The sequence below is a fragment of the Myotis nattereri genome (genome assembly GCF_964212035.1).
Source record: "Myotis nattereri genome assembly, chromosome: 12".
Taxonomy (NCBI): Eukaryota; Metazoa; Chordata; class Mammalia; order Chiroptera; family Vespertilionidae; genus Myotis; species Myotis nattereri.
The window spans coordinates 62,156,116-62,168,917 of NC_138087.1; the positions used below are offsets into that span (position 1 = coordinate 62,156,116).

The 12,802-nt window shown below is 42.5% G+C and overlaps 1 protein-coding gene across 1 annotated transcript in view; it reads left to right on the forward strand.

Annotated features, from left to right (window-relative positions):
* The window catches only part of ZNF462 (zinc finger protein 462), a 142,199-nt gene that overhangs the window by 44,025 nt on the left and 85,372 nt on the right, over window positions 1-12,802 (forward strand). The gene's annotated exons all lie outside the window — the stretch shown is intronic.

Here is a 12,802-nt window from a genome sequence, read left to right on the forward strand (position 1 = left end):
ATTACTTTTAAACTTTGTGTCATTGGTATGAGTCTTTTGTAGACAAATGCAATTAGAGTTTGTTTTTCAATCTACTCTGGGGATATTTTCCACAGTAGCAGTTGTCTAATTCACATTTATTGATAAAATAGATATACTTGTTTCTAATTAATTTTTTGCACTCACATGCAGCTTTCTGTGCAATTTACCTTTGTCCTCTGTCTTTTACTATATGGTCTTTGTTTTCTTTGATTAAAAAATTAAAAGCTATATAGTCCGTTTTTATTTTCATTACTAATTAAATTTTAAACTTTAATTTATGCGCTTTAATACCTCTATGAGGGGATTTAAATTTTTTTTCTTTACTTCAGAAAGAAATAACATCAAGTATTTATGTCCTGCTATGAAAGTTGAGACCATTCTCCCGCTTGGATTTATCCTACCTTCCCCTCCCCCCACCTCTTTATTTCTGTTATTATGCTTGAGGGTTTTTCCCAATTTTATATAATGTATTGTTATTATCACATGAGATACTTTACTGTTCTTGTATTTATTACATTTAAGGAATTATAATTTTGTTTTGCAATTATAAATTATTTGATCTTAGTTCTAAGTGTAAGTGGATTCGGTGCTCACATCCTCTGCTTGCCTCTAAATTTCCTGTTCTTGAGATCTTGATTGATTCTGAATCTTCTCTTGGTTGGATGATATTACATCACTGAGTAGATTTGGAAGAAGAGTTAATAAGTGCTGCATTCCCTGACTAATGGAAAACGAGTTATTATTACTTTTATGCCAGGCTGTGAATTTAGCTGGGAACTGAATACTCAGATCTCTTGCTCTGTCTCAAGACTTCCCTGCTTGCTGTCACTGACTGTTACTGTGAAAAGGTCAGAGGCTGCGTGACCTTTTTCCCTTTTCCCTTGTCATAGATTAATTTTTAAATATCTTGATTTTATAGAATTCCATGTTTATCATTAATATGTCTTGATTCTGATGATCCTCTAACTTTCTCCTGGAATATCTGATATTCCTGTATTTCAACAAAGTTATTTTCTGTCACACAGATTTGAGCATATTTTGTTTGGCTCTGTTTTGTTTTGCTGTCTGCTTCTGGAATACCTTTTATCTGTATGTTGGATCTCTACTTTCAAACCTTCTCATCTGTCATCTTCTCTACTTGCTTTCATCTACTTGTCCTTCTCCTTTGCATTTTGTCAGTTTTTTGAAGACTGTTTTCCACATCATCAACTTTGTTTCTGGTTTGTGGATTTTACCTCTTATTACGTTAATATATTTATTGGTTCTGCAATATCATTTTTGTCCTTGGTTTCTTTCTTCAACTGCCAGCTCCCCTTTCATCTCATTCTGATGTCTTATCATCTCATCTTTGATCTATTCTTTTCTAGTACCTCTGTTAATTGTTGTGTATACTTTTCTTCTGTGCCCTGTTCTTTCAAAATAGATAATTCACTGGCCTTTTTTGTGCCCTGTTTCTTTCTGTCACCCCTTTTCCCTCCCTTAGTTCATTTTTTCCCCTAACTTATTTATCTTTGATTGGGACATAATTATCAGAACTTTCTCTTGGCCCTTAAACAATGAGGATGATATCTCTTTAAATGTTCTCCTAAAGATCTGCTTAATTTTGCTTTCAGAACCTGATTTGGGGTCTTGATGGTTTGTCTTTCTTCTGTAACCCCTTCAAGCAGTCTACAAAGTCATGGTTAAATTCCCGGGCAGGATACAGTTGAGAAACATTGTCTTAAAGCAGTGGTTCTCAACCTTCCAAATGCCGTGACCCTTTAATACAGTTCCTCATGTTGTGGTGACCCCCCCCCCATAAAATTATTTTCGTTGCTACTTCATAACTGTAATTTTGCTACTGTTATGAACCGTAATGTAAATATCTGATATGCAGGATGTATTTTCATTGTTACAAATTGAACATAATTAAAGCATAGTGATTAATCACAAAAACCATATGTAATTATATATATGTTTTCCGATGGTCTTAGGCGATCCCTGTGAAAGGGTCGTTCGACCCCCAAAGGGGTCGCGACCCATAGGTTGAGAACCGCTGTCTTAAAGGAAGGGAATTCCTTGGACCTTCAAAATGTAGGTAAAAGTATTCTTTCTACATGGAGGAAAAACATGGCCAAACATGCAGATCTCAGCACCTTCTTAAATCATTCTCTTCACTATGATAAAGATTTATTTTATAAGAGAGACCCTTATGGAGAGTATTTCTGATACATTTTGCTTTTTTATATTCAAATAGATATAGATATCTACTGGAAATAGAGATAACTAAAGGATACACACACACACACACACACACACACGCGCGCATACACACATATATTCATAAATGTGTTAAAATACTCCATCTGTGGTTGATTTCAGAACAATAGTATATTTGAGGTGAAATCTGGTATCGACAATATTCTGAAATTACTGGTCTGAGCCACTCACTAGCTGTGCCACGAAAAGACTGGCTTCCTTTCCAGGCATTTGAGGGACTGACTGCTCTTCTCCTTTCCGTTGTAAATGAACTGACCCTGTGTTTCCAGAGCCCCCTCAGGCTCATTCAGCCCGCCCCGTCAGTGACTCTGTTGGCAGTGCACATTTTCCATAAGAAACAAGGCGATGTTCCTCATGGGGTAGATTTGGCAGACATAAAGCTCCTACATAACCTTGCTCTGATTCCGTGAGGTTGGATTCTGAAGAAAGATAATTCAGTGTTATAGCTCTTGTTCTTCTGTGTATACCTTTGTCAGCAACTTTCAGTCTTCCAAATGTCTTTCCAAAGTATGAGCACACTGCTTGCATGCCTAAGGAGATCTCTGAACAGTCAAGTGGCAGACGATGAGTTTTGCAGGTTTTCAGGGACTGTCCTGAGTGGAGAATTCAGAGCAGAAGAGACACGGGGGCTTATTCTGGAATCTGCCTCCCCAGGGAAGAAAGACTAGTCTCAGTGAGAATATATGGGCATGAGCTTTAAGTGGGAATAGCTACTAATGAACTGAGTAACATTTATAGAGTGTCTTTACTGCTACTTTCCATTCTCAAACTGTAGAATTCAAAAGTTGTTTCCCCTCCCCGCCCCTTTTTTTCTCTGGCTTCATAGAGTTTGTGTTCCAGGAGCCTGGGGCAGGTTATATTTCCTGAGACCTCAGTTTCATGATCTGAAAAACGAATAGATTGGATCAGGTTGGATCACGTGTTCTTTAATATCTCCTTTCTAATGGACATTGTGAGCCTATAGATAATTAGCTTTTAGAATGAATTCTTTGATTTGATTTAAGGAAAGCACAGTCACATTTGTTTCAGTACTTTTCAAGGAGGCAAAGGAGAGAAACTCTATTCCTGCCTAATTTCGTTATATTTCCCTCCATGCAAAAGTGTAAAGAATGTGGAGGTGTAAGGGAGAATTGTTCCTCAGCCTTCCCAGAATCCTTGCAGACAAGAATTAAATGGTTTCTGTGCAGGGAAAGCAACCAAATAGTTTCCAGTGTGGCTGCAGATGATATTTCCAAGTGGCACTTCAGTTCAGGGGAGCTTAGCAAAGTTATAAATACGAGAGTGGGATGAGGCAACCAGAGCACCTTCCCCATGGATGATGACCAGGAAAAGGAAGATGGCCACTTACTCAAATATCAAGGACAAGTGGGGACTTAGAATTAGAATTCCTAGTGCCCAATGGTTAGCGCATTTATCATTGTGACGTGGCTTCATGAGCTTCAGTAGGTGCAGTGTGGGCACTGTCACATCGCCCTCGGTTTTGTTTGGTTTTTCTGGTCACAGAGGCTCTCTGGAATTACTTAGCTTCCTGAATGTTTAGTTCGTGTTGGTACCCTGGGTTAATTTTCTCCTGGAAAGCAGGCATATAGACACTCATTCATACCAAGATCTCATCAGGGCCAGACCTGTGCTGGCCCCTGGGGATATAAGAAGCAAAAGTGATTTTGAGTAGCCTGGGGCCCCATCAATGGGAGAGAAGGTAATTCTATACGTTGAACTGGAAAAATTATGCATCATGTTTTTTACAGAAATTGTAGTTGAAAGCCACATGCCAAGTGTAGAATTTGACCATTTGTAATGACATCGACCCCTTACCCACAAAGCCCACACGATCATTAACAGTGCAAGGGCCTTATCGCTCAAAAAATCTTCTTGAAAAGTTTTCAGTAAAAGACCCAAATCGGAAGAATAAAACTAAAAGCTTGTGATATCATATGACATGAAGGCCACTAAGATAATTTAGAAACATAGAATCCTAAAATCGTTAAATTAGGAAAGAACGTGCTGATCGTCTAGTCCAGAAATGCCCCAGCCAGGACCCCATGAAAGGCTTGTAAGGGCAGGTAGGTTAAATGCAGAGACTCCTTGTGACAGGGTTTCCAGCCTTGGCACTGTGGTGACATTTTGGACCAGATCACTCTTTGTTGTTGGGGCTGACCTGTACATTGTAGAATAGTTAGTAGAATCTTTGGCCTCCACCCAGTAGATGCCAGTAGCACCCTCCATCAATTGTGAGAACCAAAAATGTCTCCAGATACTGCCAGATACTCCCTGGTGTGGGGTGGGGAGATGGAGAGGCAACAAAATTGCCACTGGTTGGGATGACTGCTCAATGATAACATAAGGTTAGTAGAAGAATTTAACTCATCATAAATCTTTTTATGTTCTATTGGACTCCTATAATTCAGAAGCTTTGATTCATTCATTCATTCATTCATTCAACATTTGCTGAGTACCCATTGGTGTGAAGTGTCCCCAGTGCTAAAGATACCAATGTACATAGACAGGCATGGACCTGCTCTCAGAGTGCTGATGTTCTAGGGGAGGGAGACAAAACAAATAGGTATCATGTCAACCATGAAAAAAGTAAAACAGCATAAGGTGATAAAAAGTGAGTTCAGTCAGGGTTGTGGACAGGGGGCTGGATTCCATGGGGTGGGGAGGGTGGGCTAATGTTAGATGGAGTTGTCAGGAAAAAACCCTTGGATAAAACCTTTCAGCCCAAACCAGACTGATGAGGAGTCAGCCATGTAAAACTGGGCATTTGTCTCTGAATAATCATAATAAGGGAATGAATTAGGGGCAGGGGCGGGGGGGGGGGATCTTTTGAAAATCTGAGAAGGAAATCTTCTAAAACACACCTTTTGTACCAAAAGGTGGAACATCATAATCTGATCTCTTCATTTAACAAAATGATCCAAGGAAAGGCTTCACCAGACTTGGCTGCAGGTGAAGATGGCAGGTAGCGTCATCACGCCTGCTGGGAACAAATTCTTTTACTTGCTAGGTAGGCATTGCTGTATCCTTGTCACTTATTTTTAGAGCAGGCCGATAGTGAATAAGCTGAAAAACCTAAGTTTGTGGGGCAAAGGTGAGATTTATCAAGGCTTCATGGAATGTGGGCTTGACCCACGCACCTGAGCACTGCCGTGTTTTCACACGGTGATAAATTCTACTGTTGTGTTGACAGACACATGTCTTAACCTTCTGTTTAGAAGGTTTTGGGGTGCAGTGATTTTTAGGAGTGAACTTAACTCATGGAAAAGTAGAATGGGAATTGTGAAGGGGGAGAAATTTCTTAGCTATCTTAAAAAAAAAATCCAAATTCTTGGGTATCTGCTGGTCCTATCCATAAACACATACTGTGTGTGTTTGTTTGTTTGTTCATAAAGTTTTATTAGTGGACCTGAAAGGGCCCAGTGGTTAGTTTACTTAGGCGGGAGGATAGCCTAATGGCTTCTGCTAAAGGTGGAGGCCAAGGGGAGCGGGGAAGAAAATGACCTTCTTTTTGGGGAGGAAGAATTATGAATGTGGTCATGACCTACACCATCCCAGCCATCCCAGTCTGCTTAGGGCTTTAACAGATCAGGAGCCATGGTTTGGAGAGGGACAGACAGACCCAGGTGCCAGGCTCGTGTAATCGGTTTTATCAGATATAAACATTTAGATCGTAAAGGTCATTGCCTTGCTTGGATCAGGGCCCTGTGTGCCACTGATACAGGCAGAGTTGGGAGGGACAGTTCTCCTCTCAAGGAAGTGACTTGTCTGAATTTTCTGAGCAAACGAAGAGCCTAGAAGGTGGTGAGCAAGTCTCAGAGGAATGAGATTGGGACAGCTGTGGGCTTTTCCCCAAGTAAAAGAAGTTGTAACAAAACTTCCTTATACTGTCCACATGCCAACCATACATCATTTGGGGGTCTTTTTCCCCCCCTCTGAATGCTAATTGAGATAAGGTATATTAAAATGGTTTCTGGATTCATTCACTGAAAACGTAGAACTCAAACCTTTTGTGCCAGAAAACAGCTGTGGCCAAGGCTTGAGGTCAGTCAAGCGTTCAGACCCACAGAAGAGGGACCCTGTGCGCCGCCTGGTCCTCCATGGTGTGGGAAATGCCTTGCACCGCAGCTTCTGCTTAGTCTGCGTCTTAATCAGTTCTGTAATGAAGACCCAGCAGCATATCTGCAACTTCCCTTTAATTTTACAATTTTTATAATGAGAGTTCTTGTAGTGTGAAAAGTGTCTGTAGAAACCCAGCCAGCGTTCGGAAGAGTCTGTAAAGGAACACCGTGATTTTCTGTCTCTGCCGTTTGGGTGAGGGTTGGCTCAGGAGGAGAGAAATCAGTGTTCTCTGGCCCTCAATGCTAGGGCAAGAATGGGCTCAACGTTTCCAGGGCTCAACTTCCTGATGGGACCAGGCCATTTCAGAGAATTCAGTCAACACCAAGAATGGTTTTCCGTCATTTGAAAGAGTGAGATGAGCTGGGATCTCTTTTGTCATGGTTGTCTTTTGCGAATTTTAGTGTAAGGATTCGTTTTGTTTCTCCAGGAGAATATTGTCAGGACACGTCTCAGAATTAAGAGTTATCTGGTGCACTGAAGGTCTCCCTTTACAGACAATGAAGTCTGAAGCTACTGAGATACCACCCTGCTTCCTCCCTTTCTTTTCCAGTCCCTTCTCTCCTCTTTTATCTCCTCGTTCAAATCACACGCTTCCTTTTCTAAGGACAGGGGAGCTGGCAGGCTGCCTATTGGCTTGTTGGCCTCCATTAGCCTTATATCATTGCAAAGGAATGCATGAATTCTCCAGAAGGTATGTACTATCTCCTTCTGTATTAGACACTCACTTTCATAACAGGTCACTCAGCCCGAATCACTGCTTATTTACATACCTGGCATTTTTGTAGTCACTTGGATTACATCCCTAGGTGCTCATCTCATTTTAATGATGATCTCAAAGGTATCTGTTAGGAAATATTACCCCAGCATGCTCTGTAATACTTGAAAACTGTATGCAGGAGAACAAAGCTAAAATAGATAACCTGAAGACTAGCTTTCTTGGCCAGAAGGTGACTGGGTTATTAATCCACAAATTGCCTGCTTCAGACTTTGCATTTAATGGACAAGGTTCCACAGATGGACCAGGCCGACCACGTAGCACAGAGGCCACCTGCATTGGCAGGATTCAAGGTCTCATGGTATTTCTCTGCTACTATGTAAATTCAGTCTCATATTGGGGGTTACATATGTGGTTGCAAATTAATTCTTTCTCTTCTGAAAATTTGGTTTTGAAGAGCAGCTGTGTCTCCCTTCTGAATTCCTTAATTATTTATCCTCCCTGATATGTTAAACCTTTCATTAGTGTGGTGATTGCCAAGAGTACACAGAACTGCTTAGATCATGTAGCAAACAGTATCAACATTTGATAGGACATTTGAAGACACCACATGGTGAGCTAGGATCTATAGTCGTACCAAATGCTGTGAGATCGATGGAGGTAGCTTGTTTTGGATGTTCTTTGTTGGTTTATTTTGCCAACAGATCTCCTATTAATTTGGAGTGCACATGCTCATGTCTGAGTTCAAATTAAATTTTAAAAATTACATATATATGTATTATATGAAAGAAATTACATATATATGTATTATATGAAAGAGAGAGACATATTATATTTGCATTTTAAAATATTAGGACTCCCACTTTGACCATGATGATAAGTGATAAAGAACAGCAGTCTCCAACCTTTCGGACCTTATGGACCACCAAGTGGTCACCCCTTGTTGCTAAGAGTAGCAACCCAACATTCACAAGTAGATTAATTAGTGATTCACCCCTCCCACATTTTTCACCCTAAGCATGAAAATTCCTCCCAAACCATGGTCCTGGGGCTTGCAAATAGAAACATTAACCCCCCCCCCCCCCCCAACAACCCACAGCTCTTTGACCTCCTCGTTTCAACAGTTTGCGATCTGCAAAAACATTTGTAGGAAGATCTTTAAGCTCCTGATTTTTGTTTTTCTAGCTGAGCTACTCCAAAATGTATGTATTCTACTACCTGTCCTTGAGTAATTGTGTTTTCTACTGGTAGGACAGGAAAGTAAGAAAGGCACAAGCAACAGGTGCTCAGACTAAAGCCTTTTATTAGAATTGTGATTCAGGAGAACTGGGGAGCTCGCTGTCTTAAGTGAAACTAGGTTTCTGGAGTGGACAAACGAAAAGCACCTGATGGTGTTTCTGGTTCTGTTTCTCAAAGGCTCTGAAGGTTATAATTAGTTGCTGCTGAGTCCCTGTGGCGGGGGTGCTTCGCAGCTTTATTTCTGGTCTGCAGTCCTCCAGTCAGAGGACTGGTCAGATCCAGGCAAGGCCTGCGTGTTTAATCTGGGCCCCTCCTGGAGACAGTTGGGATTTTGACTTGAAGACCAGGTTTCTGCTCCTGGGACATGCAGACTTAAAGAGCAGTGCCCAACCTGGGCAAGCGTGGATGGCGAGAACGCTGTGAACCGTCAAGGCACCTCCCCCATCTCCAGTTACTCCTGCGCAGTGAGTTGGAAGGACTCCCCATGGAGCTGTGGATTGTCTCCTTTCACCTTCCCAGGAAGACAATGGGGGCCTGATGGATCCCAGGAGTTCTGCGCACAGATAGTGTCTGGGCAGATGGTACATATTCACATTGGTGTTCTTAAGGTGGAGTAAGAGCGGCCTGTTCCCAAAACTTCCCTTTCCCCATTCTCATGCGTGTATTCCAGACCTTTAACAAAACCTTTGGGTTTGCTTTAAGTGTGACTTTAAGAGTTTTTCAGATATGGAAAATTGGATTTGGGGTTTCCCATCAAAACCCCACATTTTGAATTCGCGAAACTATCAATGTAAATTGAACGAATCAACAGCTGATAGATAATAAGAACTGGAGAGTAATGAGTAGTCAGAGATGGTCTAGGGCAGCCGTGGGCAAACTACGGCCTGCGGGCTGAATCCGGCCCGTTTGAAATGAATAAAACTATTGAAATAAAAGACCGTACCCTTTTATGTAATGATGTTTACTTTGAATTTATATTAGTTCACACAAACACTCCATCGATGCTTTTGTTCTGGCCCTCCGGTCCAGTTTAAGAACCCATTGTGGCCCTCGAGTCAAAAAGTTTGCCCACCCCTGATCTAGGGCCATGGTCGGCAAACTGCGGCTCGGGAGCCACATGCGGCTCTTTGGCCCCTTGAGTGTGGCTCTTCCTAAGCCTTAGGAGTACCCTAATTAAGTTAATAACAATGTACCTACCTATATAGTTGATAAGTTTAAAAAATTTGGCTCTCAAAAGAAATTTCAATCGTACTGTTGATGTGTGTACTGTTGATATTTGGCTCTGTTGACTGATGAGTTTGCTGACCACTGGTCTAGGGCAGCGGTTCTCAACCTGTGGGTCGCGACCCCTTTGGCGGTCGAACGACCCTTTCACAGGGGTCGCCTAAGACCAGCCTGCATATCAGATATTTACATTACGATTCATAACAGTAGCAACATTACAGTTATGAAGTAGCAACGAAAATAATTTTATGGTTGGGTCATAACATGAGGAGCTATATTTAAAGGCCAGAAGGTTGAGAACCACTGGTCTAGGGCTTCCATGTTAGGGGGACCTAGCACATGAGTGTGAGGTTATTGGAGAATGAATCCATAGTCACCTCGCCAGTGTCATCATGGGTGGTGTTCAGAGTCTAGTCACCCGCTAGAACTACTGTATGGGGCATAGGAGACAGAGAGTGGGAAGGGTGCTTGTTTGATTTGTAAATTCATCTCATGATCTTTTGAAATAACATTTCTTTTTAGTTAATTTAGAAGCTGCTTCTGCCTTTGATTTTGCTGATTTGGTCAGTGAGGGGGGGGAAAAACCATTGCTAATCTCATTATGACAGTATTTTTAAATGAAGTAAGTAGATGTGAGATCAAGGCTTTTGATTTTAAATCCCAATTTTGTAGCAGATCAGTCTAGTTTAGCCTTTTAGGGTTGCTGGAGCAGTCAATTTCATAAAACTTATTTCTCATCTTTTTCCTCCTTGTTGTTGGTTTCTCAGAGGATTACTATCTGCTGCAAAAACACCCTCTCTGGTTGATGGATGGTTCGTCCTTGGGTCCAGTTTTCATTGTCTCTCCCTTCCCCTCATCCCTTTTCCTCCTCCTCTGCCTTCTTGTACACGGGTACCTCCTCAGTCTCACAACCACATCAAGTTTCTGTTTTCTTTGATTGTTTGGGCCATGCTGGCAATTTCTGTTTCCTTCTGTCGGCGTCTTCAGGAGAAATGTGTACACAAAGACAAAATGGCTTTCAAAGGAGGCGACATCCTCATTTCTGTACTTGGTGCAGACGTCAAATTGAAGGCCACTCCGCTGTACCCGACGCTGGTTCTCTCAGCAGCCTGGAGATTAACCTCTTCCAAGGCTCTGAGCTATTTTTGAGGTAGAGGCTGCAACAACATTAAAGCTAGAACCCATTAGGAAATCACTTTCATCATCTCTTCGTTTTTCCAAATCAGTGGCTTTTTTTTTTTTTTTCTGATCTCATAACCCTTTAATCTCCTTTGTAGCTGAACAAGGAGACTGTTGGTTTGTGTTTGCATCCGGTGAAGTTAGAATCCTTAGCAGCTTCGGAAGAGCCCGAGGTGTTTGTGGACTACACAGAGGGAGGAATTTCATCTCTGGGTGGACGACTGAACGCTGAAGGTGCCCTGCTTTCCTTGTGCAGAACCATCGTTTGTGTTGATGTTGCGCAAACCGGGCTCCCAACTTTCCCAAAAGACACAGCAGAAAGGCTTTTGTTGCATTATTTCTAAAGGCTTGAAGTTTCGAAGGGAAGAGATTTTGTTTTCCTCCCGGCTACACAATGGAGCTTTCAGAGAACCTCTTTTAAAAGGAATAGCTACAGCCTTTGTGTGGAAGGGTGTGTCTGTTGGCAGGGTCTGCTGATGCAGACAGACTGGCTGGTGATTAACAAAGGTCATTAGACTTTGGAATCTGGCAAGCAGCGTCGGATGGTATGTCTTCTGCGTGTGTGGAAGGACGACTCCCAAGAAGCCAAGGCATTCTGGAGGTTCCCCCACCCCGCCTCCCAATCCTGCTGGAGCGTAGGGTCTGGTCCAGGGTCGTCCTGTAGTAGCCAGTGCTCTGCTGGGACCAAGGGACCAGCCTATCAATCATGGGATAATAGAACCTTTGGAAATCTTGGTGCATGACATGTGAGGAGGAGAGAGGTGCAGCTTTTTTGGGAAAGGAATGAAAACAGTTTGTTCTTTGTTGGGAGGAGAAGAGCCTAGGAGGAGCCCAGGCTGCTCTTGGAGGCTCATTGCCGAGTGTCAGCCCAGCCGAATCCCAGAGAATCCATGTTGTGCCCGGAGCTAAAATGGCTGCGCTGAAGCTCAGGACGAGGGCAGCTCAGCCAGTCTTAGGGCTCCAGTGACGCAGGGCTCCTATCTCTTGGAAGTGTGATAAACACATTCGGCAGAGCTGTGGCTCGTTTGGCTGAGATGAAAGGACTAAGCTTGGGGGATGGGGAGTGCACACTGGATGATCTGCTTTCTTTTTTTTTTCTTTCTTCCCTATGAAGTGTTCTAAATGCAGGAGTCGTCTGCACCATGGAAAAATTTGTTTTCAGGTCTAATGGACTGTGCGAGAGAAGTGGGGTGGGGCCTGGGTGGCTGCTGTAATTCGATCCAGAGCTGATAGCAACCCTCTTCCACACAATTTGGGTTGGTGCTTAGACCTAAAAGCTTGTGTATCTGGAATATTGAGACTTAGTTAGCTGAAAAGACTCTGGCTCGATGTTTATTGAAAAAGGATAGATTGCCCGGGGAGAGAAGAGGAGGTGCATATCTGCACCTCACTCTGCAGGCCCCTGTCTGCCCAGAGCTGGACTTGCCAGAAGTTATTTTAGTAGGCTATCAGCAGGAGCATGCCTTCATGGAAAATCCTCCCGCATCGGCTGCTTCTACTACATGGACATACTACTAGACTTTGTTCTCCCGCAGGCATAAGGCATCTTCTCCAATTAAAGCAGAGAAAGTTGCTGCACAATAAAAGTGTGGAGAGATTTGTTTGCTCTTAGACATCTGGTTCTAGATTGCAGTGACTCAGTAGAGTTTGCGGTGGGTGAGCTCCATGAACTCACTCACTCATTAAGATAACAGTTGGTTATCTCCACTCCGAATATATGTTATGGTAGGAAGGCCTGTACCTTCTACATTGTTCTTAATGATGGGACTCTCCATTGAGTTAGTGGGAAGCTGTCTATAGGTTTCTATCCCATTTTAAATAGCAGAATGAAGGTAGCTGGGCAAGTTTTAAAAATTATTCTCCATCAGGTTCACAGCCTGTGTGTGTGTGTGTGTGTGTGTGTGTGTGTGTGTGTGTGTGTTCGAGTATACACGTCACATTTGTAAAGGAGAGAAATGGGAAAAGATTTTTAAAAGTCGTGACTCGGAAGCCCCTCTTCAAGACTGCGAGTTTCTGTCTGTTGCCTTCATGGAAATGGAGGTACCA